General features: G+C 34.6%; 1 non-coding gene across 1 annotated transcript; it reads left to right on the top strand.

Moving 5' to 3' along the window:
• Positions 1–11,086: 11,086 nt before the first annotated feature.
• Positions 11,087–11,167, top strand: TRNAL-AAG. The gene has a single exon. It is a non-coding gene; the product is annotated as a tRNA-Leu (tRNA).
• The last annotated feature ends 789 nt before the right edge of the window (positions 11,168–11,956 follow it).

Here is an 11,956-nt window from a genome sequence, read left to right as displayed (position 1 = left end):
AGGAGGCGAGGTTTTTGGTACGGACCCCCGGAGGATGAAATAGAATGGGGGAGGGATATTCCCATGGTACAACCGCGTTATGCGATGCCGCGTCGTCCCTCCAACCAAATCTCATTATCATCGTCTCAACCACCTGCTAACGGAAACTGTTCATCTAAAGCTATTTATGCGTGCACGTAACAACTGAGAAAAATTATATTGCAACTCGAGAGAGATATCATCGCTTTTAGCACATGATCTTCGTGGAAAGTTTTTAGATAAATCCAAAACTTCGTTTTTGCTAGAGAGACCGGGATGGTTTATTCAAACCTGTTTCTATATTTGCAAGATATGTGTTGGGCTCTTGTTTATTTTATCTCCCTATTTTTAAATATCATCTTATACGTGACAATTTAGTACCTCATCCAAAAGTACTAGTATCTGGCATAGGTCCAAATCCATTGAAATCCAATTATAAGTATTCCATAAATCTAATCATGAACATAATAATCGATGCATGGTCAGTATAAATGGATCTATGTAGTGTCCACTAGTGTATATATTCATAAACGGGGTTTGTTTTGATACCATTTGCAACAACCTATAACATCATAAAAAAAAAATAATTAAAAGATATAATTTGTGACTCTTGATCCTGTATAAATATCCAGAAACTACCTATTGTATTGCTGATGTGGAATTAAATACATATTTGTATGGGTCCTCACAATGTGATAGCCATCCTTTAAACTAATCCTTTGTTAACAAATTAGTAACCATATCTACTTGTTTATTATTTTGATAACAATTTTAAGTAGTAGCACTTTTGAAATGACATATTAGCAGTTTACACAATGTGTGTGTGTGTATATATATATATTAAATGTTAAATATAAAAAGAGCAGACTTTTTCAAGCTTATATTTTTCTGAAATTTTTTATTTTTTTAGAAAATTTAGTTAAGAGATTATTTTGCTTTCATCTTATGCCAAATACTCGATTCTAGAGTCTCAATGGAAAGATTCAAAATTTTAAAGAGAAGAAGTTCCTCTCTGGTGGTATATATAACTTAGTTCTCTTTGCGTGTGTTTTAAAAACTAAATAAAAACTATACAAGAGAGATGCCATCTATTAGCTCAACAAGTTTGGCATCCATAGTAATCCAAATCATTTTGCCGGACAGTCTTTCATTACTTTTTCTCTCCATGGATAAAATATACATCACACATCTTGTTTAATGTTACCTCTTTGTTATGGACTATTACCTTATGACAGCCATCATCTAACCTAGTTTTTTCTCAACCAAGTAATAGCTATATCCCAACCTTTATTATTTCGACGACAATTTTAAGGATTAACACTTTTGCAATGACATGGTAGATGTATGAACTATGTAATTTATACTTCAAGATAAGAAAACAAGAAACTTTTTTTGGAATATCTAGATTTTTCAAGCTTTTTGAAAATTTTTAAGGGAATACTTTTGAGAGATTACTATGGTATTTCATATTATATCGAACACTAGATCCCAAGCCTCATGAGACAGGCTCAAAATTTTAAAGAGTGGGTTCCTCTCTACTTCGATGTAAAATTTAGTTCTTTTCGTATTTGTGTGTGAGTGTATGAAAACAAAGAACTACAATTCTAGAGAGAGTTGCCATCTCTATCAGATCAGCAAGTTTGGCATGATCTCCGTAAAACCTTTTAGATAAATCCAAAAGTTCTTTTGTTAGAAAGTCCATGGGAATTTTTTCTATAAGGGTTGGGCATCCATCATACATCTCCTTTATGTTACCTCTTTATTATAGAATATGTCCTTCTCAAAGTATCTTCTAAACTATATCTTCTCAGCCAATTAATGACCCCATCTAAATCTTTACTATTTTGATAATATTTTTACTGATTAACCCTATCTAAATCTTTACTATTTTGATAATATTTTTAATGATTAGCACTTTTGTAATGGTTCATGTAATCTACACCTCTAGATAAAAAGAGCAAACTTTCTAGATTATATATTTTTCTGAACTATTTAGAATTTTTGAGAGAGTTTATTTGAGAGATTGCTTTAGACATTTAATACTATGCCAAAGTCTAGATCCCAAGATTTAAGGGAAAATTCAAAACTTTAAAGGGTGGGGTTCCCCTTTTAGTTTAATGTATAACAATAACCTCCAATTCGTCTAGTGCATATTTGATTGTTGTTAAAATATTTGTAGAAAAAGAGGGAAATAAGAGAAAAAGAGAGAGAAAGTAATTTTATTTCTCTGTTCCATCATATTCGGTACATCTCAAGAGTTATATATACTCATGTACAGACTTCATATAAGAAAAATAATATAAGCTAATATATAATCACGCTAACAAAGAAAAATATTATAGGTAGCAATGTGATTCCTAAAATCGCTCTAATAAGATCATGCTTACAAAAAAATATATATATAGGTTGATATAGAATCATGCTAATAAAAAAATATTATAGGTGATGTGGGTTGTTATGTGATCCTTAAAATTATACTAAAATTCTTTCTTAAACTCAAGATGGTACTATAGGTGCCAACATAAATTGGAAAACTAGATCATAAATGTATCCAGAAACTGATATACTAGATCAAGAGCTGAAGCAGCAGCTTAGAAATTGACATAGTGGTATGTTAAGAGCTGATATGGTAGCATAGAACCTGATGTGGCAAAACACGGGCTGTTATAGCAACTCAGAAGCTAATGTAACTGACTAAAAGTTAGCATAACAATTAACAACTCAGAAGCTGATATGGCAAACTGATGTGTTTGACTGACGGGACAAACTGACATGTTTGTCGAAGTGGCTGATTGACTTGTCTGATGATGTGGCAGTGAGAAGACATATAAAAGATGACAGTTGCAGCAAGGACAAAGCTTAGAGAGAAGACAACCAAAGGTCAACGATCCTTGTAGACGGAGGTACCATGGAAGAGGAGCATTGGTTGATTAACTTGTCTGATTATGTAGCAGCGAGAAGATACATAAATGATAACAGTTGCTGTGAGGATAGAGCTTAGAGAGAAGATAATCGAAGGTCGATAATTCTCATAGATGGAGGCACCTTGGAAGAGGAGCAAGAGACTTCGAACCGGAGGGTAAAGGATCTGAAAGCCATAAATAAAATCGGAGATGGAGAGAAAGGGACCGAGCCATAGTGAGGAGAAATGATCGAAGATCTGAAACTGAGAAGAAAAGTGGCAGAGATGAGCTACAGATCTCTTAGAAAATAAAGGATCTTCGGATATTAATTTAGCAGAAATATAGGATATACAGAAAAAACAAAGGATCTGCGGATCCATCGAAATATAGAGAATCTTCAGGTATTAATTCACCCAAGAACAAATATCAATAGATCGACAATGGAGCTCTTTAAAGCTTCTAAACATAACAACGACGGCCACAATAAAAATGGACGAGATACTGGCGGCAGGTTAGATGATCAGTGGCTTTGATACCATGTTAAAATATTTGTAGAAGAAGAAAAAATGAAAGAAAAAGAGAGAGAAAAGTGATTTTATTTCTCTGTTCCATCATAAGATACATTTCAGGGTTATATAAGAAAAATAATATAGGTTGATATATAATCATGCCAGCAAAGAAAAATATTATATGTGATACCTAACTATTATTATTGATTGATGCATCATGTTAGACCTGATGAAATATCTAATATTGTTAACTCTTTTCCTCTTCTCTATCATACTCTTTATCTTTTATGGATATGTTTCATCAATTCATTTTGATGCTACATAATGCCAAGATTTTGAATATTTTTTTCCTTTTTTCCTTCCAAGTTAACGGAGGGAGAGTGATTGCAATTGAACCATAATGCAAACAACCATGTGAAATCGTTGTCTTGCAATGAACTTTTTTTGAGTAAGTTCATCCACTAAGGGATCAAAATTTTGGCATTTTAAACTATTGGAGATTTAATGAAGCAAAATATCCAATATTGTCTAGGATGGTTCGTGTATCTTGGCAATTCATATTTCTACCATTGCATCTGAGTCTGCCTTTGGCGCTACTAGTAGGAGTTTAGATGATTTTGTAGTAGCCTATCTCTAGATACAGTTGAGATATTGATATGCACACAAGATTGGGTTTGAGGCACCTTGCCTCATCTTATAAGTTCAATTTCTATAACTTCCATAAACTTTATCATATACTGTGTATTGAAACTTTTCAATTTTTAATTTCTCAATTTTTTTCATTTGTAGATGGCCAACGTCCTTATAATACTGATGATTAGCTTATGCTGGTAACAATCATCTTCATTATTATGTTTACATTACTAAGAATATTGTAATTTTTATGCATAGTTAACTATATATCTAAGTGAAAAAAGGAATTTTATTTTGTAGCTATTTTTCTATCAAGTGCAGTCAGGGTTGTGGTGCGACTTTGCTAATTTTGAGACTTTGAAGACTTGCAATATATGCTTGATGATTATTTTGATCGTCTGTAGACCTTATTGTTATATGCTTATTTAGGGACTGATTTATTAGTTACTTTTGTTAAAGGTTGTTTTGAATTTTGATCTAGAGCTATTTTCTTTTGTAACTTTATCTTAAAAGTTCTTGGTAGTGTAACTAGTTGGCTGGAGGTTCTTTTGTTAGGTACTTGAAGGTGAATCAGTAACATAATAGTTGTTTCTTTGGTAAAGTGAAAGGGATATGAATGATATTACATTTTTTGTTTGCAAAAATCAGTTGCTAAGGTGATAATCCTTATCTGCTGCCAATTGCAGTAAAATGCTCATGTAACATATTATGAACATCCCTTTTTCATATGGAGGAGCTGAAGAGTACTGTGATCTTCTCTTTGCAAGGGTTGAACCTCTTGTCTCACAATTTACCGCTTCCTATGGAGTGGTTTTGAATCTCATTGCTGTATGGATAATATCTATATTTTCCTGCTACAAGTATACTGATTCTTCATGCTTTTATGCATGTAATGTGTTGTTCTCCTTTTCACAGGGTGTAAAACTCACTCGTAAACCAGAAGAACCAGATGTCATGAAAGCTTTACATTTTGAGCGAACTTTAAAAGAAGCTAGGAAACTGGTGGAGCAAAGTTCTGAAAATTATGTAGGTAATAGTGTTATTTTTGCTGCCAAAGAAGAGCTTAAGAAGATAAAACAAGAAATTGAAGTGCCAAGAGCAGTTATCCATGATAGAATATGCTGAGATTTCTAATATGCAGGAGGAATTAAGAGTAAGCTAGTTTTTGGCACTTGGTTTTCTAATTTCAACACTTGTTCCAATTTGAAATAAATATTACATAAATATATCATCAAAACAAAAACTGGATTAGATATATGCTGCAACAAGTGATATTTTGAGATCTGTATGTAGTTTATATAGTTCTACTATGTGTTAATCCTTTATATATCCTGGTATCAATGAATTTTGACATAACCAATTCTAGAAAGTATACATAGCATAGCAGGAATTTGTCTCTAATTCTGAGGACCTACAATGCGAGGATTGAGATGGACTTCATAGAGATTGATTTGTATGCTTCTATTGGATTTGGGATACGATACAAGATATGGGCATAGGTATTCTTATGTAGTGTAATGATTTAGTGTGATGGCTTGGTCAAGCGTCCAATAATTATCATAATAGGTTAAGTTATAAAACTTATATTATATATGTGCAGCATTTTTTGGTCGTCTCTGTATTTAGGATTTGTTACAGCATGATACAGTCATAATATTTGCATCTGTGGGACCTTTAAATTTGTTTTGTTAGTTGTCAGAGTACTTTAATGAGAGCAACTTGATTTTTTTTTTGGTTGTTCTGCAGAGTTTGGAGGACAAGCTCCAACCTAGGAGGTCCATTTTTGAGACAAAGTTGATTTAGAGCACAATGTAAAGACAATTTATAAATTATCAAAATATTATTCTTAGTAGATCTTTTTAGATTAATAATATCATCATTCTACTATTTTGCTTTTCTAAATTTGGCATTTTTCTCCTTAGGATATGCTCAGACTTTTGCATCATATATGGCAAGGAATAATGCATCCACAAAAATGCAGTTGATTTTGGGATATTGCCTTTGCATATGCTGATGAGCAAACTCTGCTATAAGTTCTTTACAGTTGTTGAACTTGACATTATCAAAACTAGATTCCTCATCATGGCCCATGCATGCTTTTCTAGTAGTATATTTAGAAAAAATAATAATAGATGCATTCTAATAAATTCAAAAAATATCACTACTAAGTAAAAGGAATTAGCATCGATGTAATTTTTTTCTACTTTTTTAAAAAAGGTATTGCATACATGAGCAAAAAAAATTTCTTGTAATTAACAAGATTGATCCTATCTTTATTAAATTATTTTGTAGTGACACCAATATTTAATGCTCAGGCACTTTTACTTATATAGTCATATATAATCTGCTTTATGTAGTTTTTATTCGTTGCAAAAGAAACCAATATTGTATGTAGAATATTGCTCTATGTATCTTCCTAACCTCTTTTTTTTTCTGCCCGACCGTCATGTTTCTAAGGCAATCTGGTGGTACTCGAGCTCCTCTACATTACAATGATTGATGTTTTCTGGTTTCAGGTGTATGGAAACATTCCAAGAGCAAGGGACATGAAGTCTACGACGCTTCTTGTGAGTGAGAAGGCCAGGAAGTATGCAATAGTTGAAGAACTTGATGAAACAATCACACTTAAGGATGGAACCATTGTTCGAAAGTAACTCAACTTTAAAATGTGCTTGAATGTGTTGCTGCGTATCTGAAGTACCTACATCTTCTTTTTTTTTTTTTTTTGGCTAAAAACAAAAATATCATACCAATCGTGTACGAATATATCAAAAAAAATTTAAAAACTAAAATATTTTGGAAAGCACTAGGCAATTCTGCCTCATCCACAAGTTCGACGATGAGATTTTTCTGTACCATTTTGTTTGAACCACACAAATGTGGGTCCACAAATTAATAAGGGTGCCTTTCATCCTTAAGCATAAGAATCCCAAGAGCACCATCTCAGGTATCCCCCATCTGTCCCATCCGACAAGCTCTCCCATGTCTGTACTACTATTTTGAAACCTTAAAGTAAGTTAAGGATTTTGATTGATGGTGAGAAAAGGAAAAAAAAAAAAAGCAGACTTCTTGTCTGCTGATGATTTTGACCCGGCACTTATCCCTGCAAAGACTCTTCATAATCCAGATGATAAGAAGCCTGAGGACTGGGAATTAAGAGAGGCCTAAGATTCCAGACCCAGATGCCCTAAAGCCTGATGATTGGGATAAATTGTCAACAGCATGTAAAGTCATAAGCAGTACGAACTTTTTTTTGTTTTTTTCAAAGAGAAGTTTGATGATTTATAATCTGATAGGGAGCTTAAGCAGTGCTCCTTTTCATAAATCTGTTGAGTGTATAATATTTTGACAGGGATCCGACCCAATGCTGATCCGGACCTAAATTTTTTTGGTTAGGATCAGATTTATACATGGTGATCTGACTCGAATAAGTTGTTAGATCAGAAATTTTAGCCATCGACCCAATCCAAGCTGATCTTCTATTGAGTTAGGTCTTGGTCTAACATTAGAACCTAAAAGAAAAACTAGGTTGAATCGAGGTCACTCATAACCCGATCAGACCCAACCCATTTGCATCCTTGCTCGTTGCTGACTAAATCTCTATAAGGAATGTCCACATCTTGGATAACTTCCATATGAAACTCTTTTACATCATTTGACTTCTCAATATGGATTTCCTATGACTGAATCAATTGTAGTATTCTTTGGCTCTTCTTGAGCAATTTTAGAATCAACTAGTTCTTTAATCACGATCTTTTCTGAACTTGATACAACATCCATTCTAATCAAGCTTCTTTTGTTCCGAATCTTCTTCCCAACTTTATCGATTCTTGAGCTGATCAATTTGTCATACTTGGAATCTTCTAAACTCGATCCATCCTCTAACTGATTAAGGTCTCCCTTCTTTAAACCTTTATTTTTAAATCAATTCTGCTCTTCTTTTCGACTTTCGGAAAGCCTAAAACAAAAATCCACGTTTTAGATAACTTTCGTTTGAGATATCTCATCTTGAGTGGACAACCACGGGAATATTGAATCACATTCCTCCACATTTGCACACATGCACAATAAATTACTAGAATCTCTAGAACCATGTTGAACATTCAAATGGTTGCTCTGAAAATTGCACTCCCAACAAATCTAATTGAAGCTGCATACTACTTGTCTTTATTTCAACCGAGCTTTGATGCCTGGAATAAATCAAATGCACTGGCCAAGAATCCAAAACAAACACCAAATACAATAATATATTTGTAATAAAGAATTGTGAGAAGAAAATAATATTGAAGAGAGAATTGTGAGAGAAAATAATATTTTATTAATAAATAGTAACAAAACTCATAGCTAGAAACTAACCCAATTCTCTCTTCTTCATGACCAAGATACTCAACTTTCTCGCCACAAATTCTCTTTCCCTCACATGCTCAAAGATGCCAGGTTTAGAGCCCTCCTCACAAATCCAAAGGCTGTCTCCAAGTGAGAATACCCAAAGACTTGCATGTCTTAGATGCACTTCCTCTCTCCTTTAAAACTCTCACATCTCCTACTCCAAAGTAAACACCAAATCCAAGCTATTTCGTCTTACTCTAAACTTTACATGCTGAAAAATAAGAATATTTTAGTCATTTTAATTTAAAACCGTTAAATTTTTTAATAGTGTTAGATAGCATGGATATATATATATATATATATATATATATATATACAAAAATAAGGATAAAAAAGGGCAGAGTAGCAAAACAAGTTTTTTACGAAGGTATACATGCAAATATCAATTTTGGGAGGGTATTCATGCAAAATTTGATATTTAGAAGGGTATTCATTCAAAAAAAAACTCTTTTTTATGGAAATTTATTGGTATTCCTTGATTTGAATTTACACATCTCTTAATATTTTGGTACACCAGCTACTTGATGCCTTAATGTTCTTCTTGCTACTGGATATTCTATGATTTGAAGTTAGGTCTCATGATTTTGTTACCCATCCTACATGATATTTTGTGGCTTTTGTCATTTTCCCTTCTTATATACTTGATGTTTTATTATTGAAATAATACCTAAATGCTATTAGTGATGGATCCATCATGTTAGACTTCATGAAATGTCCAATATCATTAACTCTTGTCTACTTCTATGTCTTGCTCTTTTTTCTTGGTAGGTTTCATGATTTCAGTTTGATGCTACATGATTTTCGATTGGACACGTTTTTTTTTTTTGCTAAGATGGGCAAGTCAGACTATCCAAGTCCAAACACACCCAATAAAATAAAAAAATAGAATATCATGAAATGCCCTAGGCAATTCCTCTTCCCGGGTCCATAGGGTACTACTAGAGTGATTGGCCATAAAAGCAGCCACCCAATCCGCAACACTGTTGGCCTCCCGAAAACATGCTTAGCCTAAAAGGTCATCCCCTTCCCGCTCATCGACCAAATGTCCCGAAGTAGGGGGTGATCGCCATCCCGGCCACTCGGACCCTTTAGATCCAACCTATCACTGTGACTGAGTCACCCTTCAAAATGATGGAGCTGGCCTGCAATACCCGATGAGCAAAGCGAATGCCCACCCAAGCCGCACACAGATCAGCTCCAGGAACCGTGGTATCCAACGGCTGACAACTGCCTATCTCAACCACCCTCGAGCGCGAGTCCCTAACCACAAAACTTGCGCCCCCTCTGTACCCTCCGTCCAGTACCGATCCATCGAAGTTGACTTTGAGAAAACTCGGAGGTGAGGGCTCCCAGGTGAAAAACACCATCCGTGGCGCTATCTGAGCATGATGAGAGTTTCAGATATCCCGAGCTATCAAAGGCCCGCCTACCGGGATAACTCGAAAGAATTCCGCAGCCAGTACTCGGCCCTGCTCCACCTCAAGCTGCGGAGACAAGCTGCATTCACCGAAGGTCCGAGCATTTCTAGCCAACCAAATCTGGTGGCGATGCAGATCGCTCCGAAAGCCATATGATGCAACTGGGGACTACTAGACTCTCGCCGGATGGCCTGCACGAACTGGTCCCTCTCGCCCCAGACCTCTTGTGGGAACCCGGATAACTGCTAATTTTCCTCGCCCACCCACACCGAAAGAGCACGTGATCGACAATCTCATCATCCCACACCAAGCACAATGTGGGGGTATGCTTCCCCCCTTCTACTCAGGATAACTCTTGTGGGTAGTCTGTTGTAAACCACCTTCCAAAGAAATAAGGTCAATCTCAGGTGTAGCCCAAACCGCCAAACCCAAACACAATCTGGGTCGGTATCGTGATCCAACTCCAAGACCTAGGCGGCGTCCCCTACGCTGACCCTGGTCCTACAGGAGAACCGTCAAACTCGGACATTTGGTCCAGCGCACCCCGGCACCGGAATGAGTCGCACCGACTCAGCCAGATGCACCCCAAACACCGGCCTCAACCCATCCCACTCCCCCGACATTTTTTGTTTCGCTAAGAGTAAATCAAAGTGATTACCCTTTCAACCGATGCATAATATTAAACCTGATAAAAATGTCTCATTTTTTAGTCACTGATGCCACTTATTGTTGAAATGTTTTCCATTCTTTCCTATACTTGCTTTTGATGTGTTCTATTGGGAATGCAATGGAATTACTTTCCATTAAGAAAGTCTATGGTTTCGTGCATCCAAGCCTTACTTTTCATGTTATGGCATTTCATGAATCCATTAAGAATTTTTCTTTTTCATGTTCTAGTTGATGTTGTTTCTTTGTTCCTGCCAAAATTTATTGCAGGAGCAGCCCAATCCATTTGGGGGGCCTAAGGCGAACTCACTAAGAGAGATCTTTTTTCTTTCTGTTTTGTCATTGAGATATTTTCTGCAGTGAGCCGGCCTAAAGCAAACTTACTAAAGTGGGCCTTCTTTGGGCCGGAGCCTTAGATGAGTTGCACATGAACTTTATGGAACTTTTGTTGGTAATTTATTGGGGCCTTGATTATAATTGATGAGTAGTAAATTGGATTATGCATTAGCTTATACATTAAATAATGTAAATTTGAAAACTTGCCACAAACGTTGGGATGGCCGAGTTGGTCTAAGGCGCCAGATTAAGGTTCTGGTCCGAAAGGGCGTGGGTTCAAATCCCACTCTCAACAGTTACATTTTTCAAATTAAAATATAGATTTTTAAAGAAGGTCTTTTTATGCTAGCATTTAAAAGATTAGCTTCAAATACTTCAAACCCATTCTCAACACATATTTCATGGAGAATTTTATCTACAAAACTAGTCCATAGTTCCTCAAAAGAAATATTTCTATTTGCTAGCATTCAAAGGGTGATCTTGGGCTTATCCTGAGGTTTAACATCATATATATATATATATATATATATATATATATATATATATATATATATATATATATATATATATATATATATATATATATATATATATATATATATATATATATATATGTCCGTTTCTAGAACTAAATTATACTTTTCAAACAACATTTTACACTAATGTTGAAAAGTATCCAAAATAAATTTTGAGTTCAATCCTCGGGTCTTAGCATTTTTCTTTCTCCTTTTTTGATCGAAAACAAAAAATTATGTGGAAGAAAAAATGAATCAAATTAGATCAACTTGAATCTAGAAAAAAAATCAGTTTAATAAAAAAAGTTCTATTATCAATGAAATATAAATTTTAAATTAGATTTTCAAATTGATTTTAAATTTATGTACATTTTTACAAAAAATGATTTTCATGATAGTAGTTAAAAGCATTTGGACTTAATTTTGAGCCGAAATATTATGTGCTAGAATTTCTCATCTTTTCTTTCCATCAAACATAAAAGGCTATTTAAAAGCTAAAAAAAGTAACAATTGCCTTGCTAGCATTTTCTATTGATAGCATACCAAGAAAGAATTCAATTAGGATTCAA

This window comes from Phoenix dactylifera, unplaced genomic scaffold (assembly GCF_009389715.1).
Source record: "Phoenix dactylifera cultivar Barhee BC4 unplaced genomic scaffold, palm_55x_up_171113_PBpolish2nd_filt_p 000097F, whole genome shotgun sequence".
Classification (NCBI taxonomy): Eukaryota; Viridiplantae; Streptophyta; class Magnoliopsida; order Arecales; family Arecaceae; genus Phoenix; species Phoenix dactylifera.
This window is presented reverse-complemented; position numbering and strand designations above follow the sequence as displayed.